We start from the raw sequence: 14,622 nt of genomic DNA on the forward strand, positions 1-14,622 counted from the left end.
GTGCAAGGAACAATGTTACATTAACATCATCATTCTAGGATACATTGCATTGGAGGTATTAGCCAGTGTTTAGCTGTTTTTCATGTTTATATTATTTTTATAGCCATATTAACTGTTAGGGCTCATAGTGTGAAATGCCTCTGAGACGCAGAAAAATACACTCTAGGGAGAAGATAAGGGAAACTGATGACAGCTTTTTCAAGTCCATGGTTTTGTGTAGGTCTGGCAACACCAATAGTGGTGAGAGACTTTTGCATTCGCTGTCTTTGAAGTTGGCTTAGTCCATGGTCTTTGTCCAAACCCTTTGGAGGCTGCCACTCAATCAGTTTTATGCATGTCCTCCCAGACCAAAACAGCTGTGCTGTCAGTCAGCTTAGAGTTCTGTCTGAGGACCCTTAACGGCTCACGCCTGCATAGTCATCAGTGAAGAGGATGGTGGTATTCCTTTATGGTTTGCTTGAGAAGAGATTTCTGGAGATTGAACTGAGATACTGGGTACGCATTTGCAAACTGAGCCTCTATGGCAATTGACCCAATATAGTTGAGGCCTAAAATGCCAGAGCACAAGCCAGCACCCATAGCTTGCCTCTGACAAGGTGAAGCAGATGATCAAACTTGACCCACAACCCAGGCTTCATCCAAAGACCTTTTCTGTTTGGTTCAGGATTTCATGATTTTTTTGAAATCCAAACATTCAGCACTGGAAATTACAGAGGTACCAGGGAGTTGTGTTAAGAGGAGTGTAGAAGCTACCCTGATGGAGGATGCCAATACCCCAAATTGTGAGGTAAATGAATTGGTTTATGTGGGACAGATACTGTGCCGCTCTTGTTTGGCATCTACTTCTCTGAAGTACAGGTCAACACTAAGGGACTCTGGCTAACAAAGTTTGCAGATGACTGCAAACTGGGAGCCATTATTGAATCCCCAAATGATGTGGATACTCTACAAAAGGGCCTTACAGAAACAGATGCTTGGTGCCAGAGCCATGGGCTCAAGCTCAATGCCAAGAAATGTATTGTTATCCCCTTTGGGAAAAAACATGTATCCATGAATTACCATATAGGTGGCAGTACACTAAACACAGAAAGTGTGATAAGAGACTTAGGGGCACAGGTGGACAGTGGTCTCACCTTCGATAACCACATCACCACAACAGTCAGGAAATCCTTCTATGTGGCACACCTCATCACGAAGGGCTTTTCATCCAGAAAAAAGGAGGTCATTGTCCCACTGTACTCATCCCTCATTAGACCCATTATAGAATACAACACCCCATTTGGTATGTACCTCTCAAGACATCTGCAACAACTGGAAAGGCCTCAGAAATACCTCACTAAAAATCACAGGCCTAAAGCAGATGCCCTCGCTGACCGCTTAAAAACTCCAGCTATACTCTGTCGCATATCGTCTACTCAGAGGCGATCTCTGCTTAACATACAAGGCCATGTCAAACCCAGAGCTGTTGGACATGCTACACTTAAAGAAATCCCAATCCCTCAGAGCTACACGCTCCAGGGATCTAAACCTTGTCATCACAATAAACAAAACATGCTGGAGGGATAGGTTCCTGACCCAGAGACTCCCCAGACTCTGGAATAGATTGCCCATACATGTCAAGCAGAGTGCCTCTTTGGACCTCTTCAAGAGGAACCTTGATGTTTGGATGGGAGAAAGGAAATTCACCCCAGGGATCACGTCAGTCGCCCTGCTAGACAGGGGTCCAGGAAAGTAAATAATGTGGGAAGAAATAGCCAGGGAATTGTTATGGCTAGGCTTGTATAGGCCCTAGGGCTGATAGCCTAGTACCAACCTATGAACCTATGAACCTAAGACTACCCTGTCGTCTTCACTAGAGGATCTGAATTTTGGAAATGCCTTTCCCAGAGGGAAGAAAGTCCTCCACTGAAATGTAGGAAAGTACTCACAGGCTTAGTTGAGGTACAGGATTTTCATGGGCTTAAGCTTAATGCTGCTGTTCCTGTTCTGTAGTGCAGAAAGGCACATTTATCAGTCCATCAGTAGAGCCAGACTTCCTGCACCCTTCTCCTAAGAAGTCTGATTATTTTTATAGGGTCCTGGATTCCCGTAATTTCTTATACTAGAACTTTTTTTGTTAATCCCGTTTGTTTCTTGATAGAACCACTACCAAAAGTTACCAGTAGTTCACCTTCAGGCGTGATCTCCTGTCATAATGGTTTTATAGAGAGCTTAAGCAATAAGGGATGCTTATCATTTGATCACTGCTGTAGTAGCTGTATAGGTTATATCTGGCACCCTCCATGCACCTAAACTATTAATCTGCTCAAGCTGAGCAGACTGAAAAGTTGTATTGGGCTCCAACACTTTCAGAGCTTTCCTGCTGCTGAAGAGGCCTCCTCTTGTGGACTTTCGAGGATCAACACTCTGCTAATGCTGTTCCAGTGCCAAGCAGATGGTTCCCTTTGGGGTAAAAACCTTCCACTTTAGTTTTTATGACACAAGTCTTAGTTTTTCTGTAAAACCTGATTATTTAAGTTATTAGAAGATAGGTTCATAGGTTCATACTGGGCTATCTGCCCTGGGGCAATTATAAGCCTAGCCCGATTTTATTTGGCTTACGCCACCCCTTGATTTGAGTATACTGTGCCCTTTTTACGGTTTAGTTTACTGTGCCTCTGTCTAATAGTGACACAGAAGTAATCCCCGGAACAAACCTACGATCCTCCATCCACTCATCAAGATTCTTCTTGAAGAGATTCAATGAGGTGCTCTGCCTAACATGAATTGAAATTCTATTCCAGAGCGAAGGGAGCCTCTGGGTTATGAATCTGTCCCTCCAGCAAGTCCTATTTATTTCTGTGCTGAGGTTCAAGTCCCTCGAGCGTGTGGCTCTAAGGGATTTAGATTTACTGAGGTGGAGCATGTCCATTAATTCTGGATTGGACATAACTTTATATGTCAGGCATAGATCGCCTCGAAGTAGGCAGTATGCAACTGAGTAGAGCTGGAGTTTTTTTAACTGAGCAGCATATGGCATCTGTTTGAGTCACTTGAGCCTCTTGGTGAGGTACTTTTGGGGTCTTTCTAATTGCTGCAGGTGTCGGGTAAGGTACATCCCAAAAGGGGCATTGTATTCTGTGATGGGCCTGATGAGGGATGAATAAAGGGGCACGATTACCTCTCTTGATCTAGATGAGAATCCTTTCATGATGAGGTGGGCCATGTAGAAGGTCTTTCTAACCACTTTGGCAATGTGGTTGTCAAAGGAGAGATTGCTATCAACTTGGGTCCCCAGATCCCTAATTACTTTATCTGTACTTAATGGTTTACCGCCTATGAGGTAGTTTGTGGGCACATTGTTTTTGCCAAAGGGTATGACTATACACTTTTTGGCATTTAGCTTTAGACCATGGCTCTGGCACCAGTTATCCGTCTCTGTGAGACCTTTTTGAAGGATGTTTGTGTCAGCTGGAGAGTCGATTATGGTGCCCAGTTTGCAGTCATCTGCAAACTTGGTGAGCCATAGTCCTCCCACGTTGGCCTGTACCTTGGAAAAGTATATACCGAACAAGAGCGGTCCCAGGACAGAACCTCGTGGGACACCACTTGTGACTGGTTTCGAGTCTGACATGGCTCCAGCAACTCTCACTCTGTGGGTTCTGTCTTTGAGCCAGTTTGTGACCCATCTTGTGACATAGGGGTTTATATTTAAGCTGGATAGCTTATCTATGATGCCCGCTTGGGGTATTGTGTCAGATGCCTTTGCTAGGTCTAGATAGGCTGTGTGGACTATCTTCCCTTCATCTATGGCTTTGGTGACTGTTTCAAAGACGTCAACCAGGTTCAAAAGGCAGGATCTGCCCTTGACGAAGCCGAATTGGGTATGATCTAGTGTATGTAGGTCCCCGATGTCTTTGTTTATGAGCTCCATGATGATCCTCTCCATAGCCTTGCAGACTAAGCTAGTCAGGCTTATGGGGCGATAGTTTCCAGGGTCCGTGGAGGCTCCACCTTTGTGGAGTGGGACCACTTTTGCTGTACGCCATTCTGTGGGCACATATCCTGTAGTGAGGCTGAGACTGTACAGCTATTTTATTTGAGGGATTAGTTCTTGGAGTTCATGTAGGATGCAACCCGGGATGCCATCTGGTCCCATGGAAGCAGTGTTTTTTGCTTTGAAGAGGGCAGCCTTCACCTGAGCATCAGAGATGTTTAGGAGGCAGCCCCCTGCCGGGATAGACACTTGCTCTTTTGGGGGGGAGGGGGTGGAGAAGTTTGCACTGAACCTGTCTGCCAGGATATTGGCGATGTCTGTGGGTTCAGTGTATTTTTTGTTGTTTAGAATCAACTCAGAACAAGTCTGGGAGTTGCATCCCAGGTTCCTAACATAACTGAAAAAAGCCTTATGATTGTCTTTAGTGTCCTGTGCAATTTTTCTCTCAAAGCTGGCCTTAGAGGATTTTATGAGGGATCGTAATTTTTTGCTAGTACTGATCAGAGATGCCTTCCCTATTAGGGATTTTGCTCTATCATGTAGTATCTTCCTCCTTCTGTTGTACAGTCTATTTATGGCTGGGGTCCACCAGACTGGACGCCTGCCTTTGGATGATTGGGTCTTGGTTTTGTTTGGGATAGCTTGATCCATGCATTCCTGGAGATGTCCGTAGAATGCGTTTATATAGGATTCTGCAGTTTGGGCCGTAGTTTCCACTGGCCCTGGGGCCTTGAAAGATTTCACTTCGGTTTTGAGAAGTGAGAAGTTCGCTTTTGAGAAGTTTTTCACTGTGGTTTTCTGGGCTGGGGGTGGGGTAGGGATGTGGATATCCAGTGAAATTAATTTATGGTCTGATCTTACAAATGAAGGATATACTTCTGGTATGGAGCATAGAGTCCCCATGTTGGTAATGATCAGGTCTAGTATGTTATCCCCTCTTGTGGGAGTGGTGACTAGTTGTTCCATAGCATTTGAGTTTATAATTTCCAGGAACCTTTGGGCTAAGGTGCTGGGGCTTGAGTAGTGCTCCCAGTCTATGTTTGGGTAGTTGAAGTCACCCAGTATAATGGTGTTCGGAGAGATCTTCATGTTCTCAAATGTTTTCAGGAAAGCCGAGTGGGATTCCTGACTTTGAGAGGGTGGTCTGTAGGATGCTATAAACTGAAAAGCAGTTTTGCCCACTGTTAGTTGCACATGGATGGTCTCCGATACTTCATGCAATGCCACTAACCTGGAGGTGTGGATATCCTTGATAAATATGGAAACTCCCCCTCCTTTTGTGGTTCGGTCTGGGTTTTGGGGCCGAAAAGCATGATATGAGGTATAACCTGGTAGTGTTGGGGTGCTCTCTGGAGCCTTGAACCAGGTTTCTGTCACTGCACAGATATCGATGTTCTCCATACTGAGGAGAGCTTCGAGTGCATGCATCTTGAGGTTAAGACTTCTGGCGTTTAGCAACATTACCCTTAGTTTCTTGTACCTTGTGCTGTCTATGGAGGTGGGTTTGACTTTTGAGCCTTGCCTTAAAAAGGCACAATGTTTTAATAATGACTCTTACATGACTTTTAAACCGGAGTGTCACCTTTTTTTTTTTACTTTTGGTACAAGTTGTGTTATTTTACTTTTGGGGGGGGGGGTAAGTGTTTTAAGTGCTTTTTTACTATGTTTTTACATGGGAAAGTTACTTTTTTGCAGCTTACCTAGTTTACTGACAGCTGTTGCCAGGCTTCACTGGATACTGAACATCTTTTTCGGCTTATCCATGCTCCGGCCATGAAGAGGAGAAAATTGTTAAATAGCCTTTTCCACCACAGCAGGCTGCTAAATTGCCTCAGAGACAGGTGGGTGAATCTGCTGTGGCCAAAACTGTTTCCTCTGACCAGTCCATCTTTTTTCTAGGCTCTTGCTGATGTATTCCTTACAGTTACCATAGACCGGGGTTAGACATGTTTTTTGCAGCTGTTGGAGAGCCAGTCTTGTCTGTCCTGGGAGAAGTTGCAGAAAATACCACTCTGCCTAGCCAGAAAGCTATGGTCATCCCTAGGGAGATTTTTCCTGACAAAAGTTGGGAAAATTCAAAAATTCCTGTCAAAAAGAAACAAGACATATTTCTTCTCATATCTCAAGTTACTCCGGACAGGAGTTATTTATTGAGCTTAGCTCAGGGTTTAGTTCAGGCTCTTGACCCTTCTGTTATGCCCGTTTCTGGTTAAAAAAAAAAGGCTCTGTGCCCCCAGGAAGGCAGGCATATTGTGTAAAGTCCTTCAGTCTTTTTAAGTTTTTATACTTTCATTTCAGATGTGATCCAGCAGCTGTTGCTTTAGTAAATCTTTCTGTTGCTAAACATTTTGTTAATACTAATCCCATTCCTCCTCCTTTTGCAACACTTGTTTTTAGAATTCCCAGCTGTCAAGCACATTTGTTTGTGAATAATTGGATTTTTTGAGAATATGAGGAATAGTTTGACATCGGTTTCCTGTTCTGCTGAGAAGTCTGCTTTGTGCGATTTTCTTTTTTTCGCTGTTTCAAGTGGCTTCCCATTGTTTGGAATGTGCATGTTTTTGTGATACCACTTCCTGGGTTGCTGCCACTGGAACTATTATGAGGAGGTTTGCTTGGTTCTCAAAATCTCTTAGCAAATGTAGAAAATTAAATGTTGAATTCTCCTTGGACAGAGACTTAGTTTTTTGACCTTCTGCTGCAGATGTCCTTAAAAGTGTGATGAGAGAAGTAAACTAATTCAAGGGATCTCTCCGATTTTTCAGTTCTCTTCCTCAAAGTTTGCCAAGGGATTTAGTTGTCTATCTACAACTTTCTTTAAAAAGCAAAATAAGCAGACTCAACAAGATGCTGGTAAGCAAACTTTTAAAAAGTAATAGCCTTGGAGGTTCCAGAAGTAAAGCAGGAATCTTCCATAACAAAGTCTGAATGATTGTATGAAGGACTCCCCCACCCTGGTAGTCCCTTTAATCCTTCCAGAAAGTCTGAACCTCCATTTCTATATTTGTTAACATATGGGATTCGGGAGTAATCCATCAAGGTTACAGATGCAGTGGGAGTCTCTCCCTCCTTTATGAGGAATTCCACCTCACCCACCAGAACAAACTTTTTCCCTCCTGGCATTAAGCATATGCTCTTCCAAGGAGCTAAAGAACCTAACCTATCTTTCCTTCTCATTAGGAGAAGGGTTTTATTAGGAATGTTTTTGTTGCCAAAGAAAGAAGTTTCTTGAAGACGTGTTCTAGATCTTTCTTTTTTTAACCTGTTTGTGATGATGCCCAAGTTCAAAATGTTGTCACTTCACAATTTATTACCCCTTGTTCTCCATTTGAGTTTTCCTAATAATGTTAGATTTAAAAAATGCACAGTATCACATTCCTATAGGTTTCAGATGTTTCAAGGTTTTATGCATCTGGATCATCTCTGTTCTTTGTATTCCTTTGGTCTATCCACTGCTCTAAAGGAATTCACAAATTTATATCTCTTTCTGCAGACTGTTTTCCCATTTTCCTTATTTGAATGATTTGCTTATCATTGCAAAGTCTTCTTCAAAGTGTCAGGAATTTCTCACCTGGGCAAAGAATCTCCTACACAAACTGGGATTCCAGGAGTTGATTTCTTTCCAAGGGATTTTTTTTCCGTGGTGTCTACTGGACACCTCAGTTCAAAAAGCTCTTCTTCCACAGGAAAAAAGTAGATCTGTATATAGATTTGTTCCTGAGTTTTTCCACTCAGTCTATGCTTTCAGCAAAGGAATTCCTCAGGATTCTTGGTATCTTGTCATTTGTACTTCTTATGATATTCCTTATAAGACTCTCCATGAGAAAAATAAAGTGGTACCTGAAATCTATTTGGTCCTAGACCCCCCCTGACATTTCAGATGCCAGTTTTGTGGTTTATGAAGAAGGAGATTTTTTTGTTTGAGATTTTCAATCTCAGCTCTAGCATAGTCCGTCACAACAGATACCTCAGACTTTATTTGGGGAACAGTATCTGTGGGTATAGAAGTGCAGGGTCTTTGGAAAAGACAAGACAGACCACAATGCACAAACATAAAAGCGACGTTGGCACTTGTACATGCTGTCACCTGTCTCAGTTATCTATGGTTTCTGGAACCTTTACAAGTGTTTGCAGACATCACCATAGTGATTAGTCATGGTTGCCTGGGATTTCAGTACACTGTCAGTCTACAGACATCTTATATACTGTCAGAGCAGAATTTTGTGGCAGACAAAGTGAGCAGCACCAGCACAAGCTCTCACAAATGGAGGCTGTATCGAGGGTCTTCAGGAATTGATCCAGCTGTGGGGAACACCTGAAATGGACCTTTTTGCCTCAGTTCACAAAAATCAGTAACATTCTGCTCCAGGACTTCATGCAAAGTCCTGGAAGATAACTGGCTTTTCTTTTCCATGGATAGGAATGTTCCTGTATGATTTTCCACCTTTTCTAGCAATATCCAGAATCATTCTGAATAATCAGAAAGACCCCCCCCCCAATATATCATTGTGATAAGTGCCTTCTGGCTTGGGCAGCAGTAGTTCTCCCTTTTTTGGAAATTGCACTTACCACAAGCTTGCTCACAGATTTGACCTACTTGCACAAGACCACGGGTATTTAATGCATCCCGACCTCAAACATCTACCACCTGGCTGCCCAGATGATAGAATCTTAATACCTTTTAGGCACCTTTTTGTGATGATGTGCATCAGGTAGTAAAGGAGGCAAGAAAACTTGCTATTACAAGTCATGTACTAGTAAATGGAAATGGTTTTCTAGTTGGTGCCAGTAAAAGAAACAGCACCTGTTCAGAACTAGTTATGTTTTCCTATCTCGCCTTCATTCTTACATGTGAGTTCAGAGCCAATCCTCGGCTCTGACTCCACCTATTACAGAAGCTCAAAGTCTCTAAGTTGGCTCCTGGCAAGGTAGGTATCCCATCATGCAGTGATATCAATCCTCGGTTCTCATTTGCTGCTTTACGAGTTCAGAAGTGCTCTTCTTGGCCGTGGCTAAGTTAAACTTTTTCTTCTGTATTTTTATATATATAGCTTGTTTTTCTCCAATGGAATATAGTTAGAATAATTTTATTTAGATAGTAGTTAATCTTGGGTATTGTTAAACAGTTGTCGCTGGTTTGTCAGCAGTTTGGCCGACGTTTTTTCCACAGGCCTGATGTCCTTCAAGGATGCAGCTGCAGTCTTTACAAATGGGTTGTCCTGTCGTCAGGCAGCCCTTCGGTCGGCCGGATTCCAAAGTCTGGGTCTGGCTTCGGCTGATGTTGCACTTCACCCGACGTCATTGCGGCAGTTCGGGTATAAAGGCATCAGCCGACGCCATTTTCCTCAGTCTTTCTTGCCGCGTGGCGCCCGAAGCAGAAGCTGTTCGCAAGTGCCGGTCGGTCAGATCCAGAGATTACTACTACCGAATATTACTTCGAAGACTTCTAAAAAGCTAAGTACCCCGTTAGGGACTCTTTCTTGCCTCAGCCGATGTCAGAGAAAGTGAATAACTGTTTATCTTGTGGGAAACAAATACCTCATAAAGATTTCCACTCCTATTGCATACATTGTTTAGGCCCAGACCACGACGTAGCAGCTTGTCTAGCCTGTGCTTCTTTTAACCGACGGACGCTTAGACGTCGGTCGGAGTTTGCTGAACAGATTTTCGGCTCCCATTTTGCATATATTATGCCGTTGGATCCTCCGACTACGCAAAATACCAAAAAACGCAAAGAAAAGGACCGACACTCGCGGTCCGCGGTTTCGGCCGAAACCGCGGTTAAGCAAACCATGAGTGTCTCGGTTTCGGCCGAAACCGAGCAAGCGGTTCTTTCTTCAACCGAAATCATGCCTTCTACCGAGGCCTCTTCTAACCTGGTAGAAACGGCTTCTGAAATCCAACCTTCTGTTGCGGTTTCACAGGATTTATCAGATACCATTCCCCTGGATATTTCTACCCCTGCACGTGGAGCTGCTAGGCCTCCTGCAGAAATGTCTATTAAGGCCTTTGCCAGGGCTAAAGCAGCCAAAGCATCAAAAACAGTGCCTGCCAAGCCCCCCTCTCACAGGCCCAGCACCAGCTCCCATATGCTTACTTTGGCTGAGGATCTCATCTCTTTAATTCGTGGAGCCTAGCCTCATCCAGACAGGGCCTCTCTCCCTCCTCCAGAAAAGAAGCCTAGAGCAGAGCCCCCTGAGCCAGTATACACAGATGATTCCTCTGATGACTCAGAACATGCAGACCCTCCTGAGGCTGCTTATTCTCCTTACGAAGACTCTGATGCTGAGGAGTCCATCCCTTCAGCCTCTCCTCCTGAGGAATTTTCCTTTGGGGAAACCTTGCATGCTATGAGGGAACAATTTCAGTGGCAGGGCCAAGATTTCTCAGACTCCAGAAAAAGGCTTAGGACCTTTCTACATCTGCCACAGCATAGGCCTTTAGCTATACCTCCAGTGCTTTCTGTTGTTGATGATGCATTTAATGATGCTTGCACTGCTCCTGATTCATTGCCTCCGGCTCCTGCTAAGCCCGATAGGTTCTACAGGTCCCGGACACTCATCACCATTTATATAAGGCTCCTTTTGCAGATCCAGAGACTATCTCCCAGGGTCCCAAAGCTGTAGCAGCTACTTCCACTAAAACCCCCCTCCCCTCTGAAAGGGAATCCAGGTCCTTAGAGAGATGGGGTAAAAAAGTTTACACCTCTGCTACTTTGTCAGCTAGAGCTTTGAACTGCCAATTTCATATGATTCAATATCAAGAGTTTATGCTTGACCAGTTGACTAAAAAGCTGTCCTCTGAAGAATCTTTAGATAAGAAATATGTTCAAGAAATGGTACATAACATACAGCAGGTTAGTAACCATTCTTTAAAATGTGGCTATGATGCACTGGAGGCTTCCTTTAGATCAGCCATGACTGGCACAGTTATCAGGAGGCATGCATGGCTGAAAGAACAGGCATTACCAGACCATGTCAAATCGAAGCTTTTGGATGCACCTATGGACAAGGTCAATTTATTTGGTTCCCCTGCGCAGCAGGTACTAAAAAAGATGGAGAAGGCAAAATCTGTACAAACAGTGAAAGATTTCTTACAAGTTCAGCCTCCAAGGTTTAGCAGGAACTGGCCCTCCAAGAATTGGTCCTTTCCGGACTCCTCTAGGGCACAGAGAGGCAGGAATAGGCGCTCGAGAGGCAGAAACCAAACCAGGGGTGCCTACAGGGGACGCCAGTGGCAAGGTAACAACCAGCGAGGCACGGATGCAGCCACCACCACTACAACAACTCAATCACAGTGACTTGGCGGTGGCACCGCCTACCAGGGAACAACTAGAAGCACCCTTAGGCGGAAAGCTAACCTTATTTTCAAAGAACTGGCATTGCATCACAAGAGAAAAATGGATTTTGCAAACTATAGACCAAGGTTACAGGTTCCATTTCCATACTCTACCAAGCAAGAGAGGAATGCCAAACCTGCCACCTACTCAAAGGACAGAAGCTCTAAAGCAAATATCTCAATTATTAAGAATGAGAGCTGTGGAAAAGGTACCATCTTTGGAGCAAGGAAAGGGATTTTACTCCAGACTCTTCCTGGTACCAAGAAAAGAAAACAAATGGAGGCCTATTCTAGACCTGTCTGCTTTAAACACATTCCTCATTGTTCCAAAATTCAGAATGCTGACCCTACAGCAGCTTCTTCCCATGCTGGGCAAGGAGTCTTGGCTGGTAACTCTAGATCTCAAGGAGGCATACCTGCACGTCCCCATAAGACCAATTTGCAGAAGATACCTCAGATTTCTTGCAGGATCAGAGCATTATCAATTCTCAGCATTGCCCTTTGGCTTATCTACTGCCCAGAGTGTTCACGAAATGCCTGGCATCAGTAATCGCTCATTGCAGACTTCAGGGGATTCAAATCTATCCCTACCTGGACGACTGCCTGATACAAGCGGACAACAAAATAAAACTAACAGAAGACCTACAAAGGGTCATTTACCTGCTGCAAGCCCTGGGATATACAGTCAATATAAAAAAGTCAAGGCTGATTCCATCCCAAAGAATAACCTTTCTGGGTGCAGAACTGGACACATCAAAACAAATGGCATCCCTAACTGCAGAAAAGAAAGAGCAGCTTCCTCTCTACTTCTTGGCATTAACAAAGCAGAACCATCTAACTGCAAGAAAAGTGTTGCAAGCTCTAGGCTTCATGGCATCCTGCATAATACTGGTCCCTCATGCCAGGCTGCATATGAGAAAGCTACAATGGTACCTAAAGAATTTGTGGTCTCAACACAAGCACAGCCTAGAAACCAAAATTCCAATGATTCCCTGCCTGAAGAAAGAGTTCCTATGGTGGGCTCAGGCCTGCCAATCAAACTCAGGATTGCCCTTCTGCAAAAGTCAACCAAGACAAACCATCACGACAGATGCCTCAGACCTCGGTTGGGGGGCACACATGCTGGACAAGTGCATTCAAGGCCTATGGACTCAAGACCAGCTGCACCTGCACATAAATCTAAAGGAAATGATGGCAGTAAAATTGGCAATCCAGGCCTTCAGACCTTTTCTCCAAGAAGGTCAGCTGATGATAAGGACAGACAACACCACAGTTATGTGGTACATCAACAAACAGGGAGGCACACACTCATATCCTCTATGCCGGCTGGCACTGGACCTATGGGATGTGGCTCTGAGCTACAACATTCAGTTACAAGCAATTTATGTACCAGGGAAGGAAAACATTCTAGCAGACATATTAAGCAGAACTACAACAGATGCCCACGAATGGATGCTGCACCCGGACATCTTCAAAGCCATCACAAGAGAATGGGGATTACCACAAATAGACTTGTTTGCATCCCCACTCAATCACCAGCTAAAGAAATTCTGCACAAGGACGTACCACCCACTTGATTGGAAGGTGGACTCCCTATCTTTCAGTTGGAAAAACCTGATAGCATACGCATTCCCACCACTTCCTTTGATGCACAAGGTGCTTCTGAAAATCAAAGAGGAACGTCCGAGGATCATTCTGATAGCCCCAGACTGGCCAAGACAACATTGGTATCCATTGCTGAGGAGCATGTCCCGGGAACAAATATGGACACTGCCCCTGATCCCATTACTGTTAACACAGAACAACTACAACATCCTGCATCCAAACCTGAAAACTCTGCAGCTAACTGCCTGGAACATTACATGACAACAATTAACCCAAATTTATCCCAAAGGGTTAAGGACATAATCCTGGAGGCTCGAAGACCTTCAACAAGAAAGAGTTATGCAGCAAAATGGAAAAGATATCTCACTTGGAGTACTGCAAAGGGGCAAGAAGTGACACTGGTGAACATAGCCAACATCCTGGAGTACTTGGCAGAGCTCTTCCATACAGGCCTGTCCTATTCTTCCATCAAGATACATGCCTCAGCTATTTCAGCAGAATACAGCTTGGATCCTCCTGTCTTCTCGCATCCTCTGCTCAGACAGTTTCTGAGAGGAATTAAAAATGTGAAACCTCCCAGGAAACCTCCATTACCAGCATGGGACTTGAACTTTGTGCTAGAAAAAATTGACACTTCCCCCTTTTGAACCAGCAGCAACAGCAGAATTACAATACTTATCCTGGAAGACTACATTCCTGCTGGCAATAACTTCAGCAAGAAGGGTCTCTGAACTACAGGCATTAATGGCAGTGCAACCCTTCCTGATCTTCCATCAAGATAGAGTGTCCATGAGAACAAATCCTACATTTATGCCTAAGGTGGTATCCAGAGTCTCTTTAAATCAGGCTATCCACCTTCCTGCATTCTTCCCCAACCCACAGAACAGGGGAGAAAGGCTACTACATACCTTGGATGTGCATAGACAATTACGCTACTACCTGGACAGGACAAAAACCAATAGAAAAACTGACCAGCTTCTGGTAGCATATGCAACAGGGAAGGAAGGAAAACCAATTTCAAAACAGACAATCTCCAAATGGATAGGAAATTGCATTAGATTTTGTTACTCCTACCATGGAAAGAAAACTCCAGAGAACATCAGGCCTCACTCCACAAGGGCTACAGCCACTACCACTACCACAGCTTTCTTACGAGGAGTGGCTACCAAGGACATTATAGAGGCTGCTACTTGGACCTCCGTGCATACATTTGCCAAGCATTATAATTTACCTTTATACTCTAGATCCCGAGCTGGTTTTGCCACTGCTGTTTTGCAAGGGATCCTAACTACACCATAATCTCTACTCATTTCCTCCTCCCCTAGTTTAGCTATGGTATTCTACCCATTTGTAAAGACTGCAGATGCATCCTTGAAGGACATAGTACAGTTTTGTACCTACCATAAATGTAGATGTCCGATAAGAATGTATCTGCAGTCAGGATTACCCTCCCTCCTTCCCCTCTGAGGTACTCCTAGGGTATTTGCCAACCTTCAGCTAGCTTGGGGGGAATCTGTTATGGTGTATTTGTTTGTATATATGTACATACATGCTTATTTTGTGTGTTTGCTTTCTACTATTTGGAAACTTTGGCATTTATCCAAATTTAGCCATCCAAGAGGGCACCTGGCATCTGGGGCAAGAAACACTGAGGAAAATGGCGTCGGCTGATGCCTTTATACCCGAAGAACTGCCGTAATGAC

General features: G+C 44.1%; 1 protein-coding gene across 1 annotated transcript in view; it reads left to right on the top strand.

The window, feature by feature from the left end:
* ZNF384 (zinc finger protein 384) overlaps positions 1 to 14,622 on the top strand; it is a 1,170,835-nt gene that overhangs the window by 472,247 nt on the left and 683,966 nt on the right. The window lies entirely within an intron of this gene.

This window comes from Protopterus annectens, chromosome 8.part0, assembly GCF_019279795.1.
Source record: "Protopterus annectens isolate FY-2018-M chromosome 8.part0, PAN1.0, whole genome shotgun sequence".
NCBI lineage: Eukaryota > Metazoa > Chordata > Ceratodontiformes > Protopteridae > Protopterus > Protopterus annectens.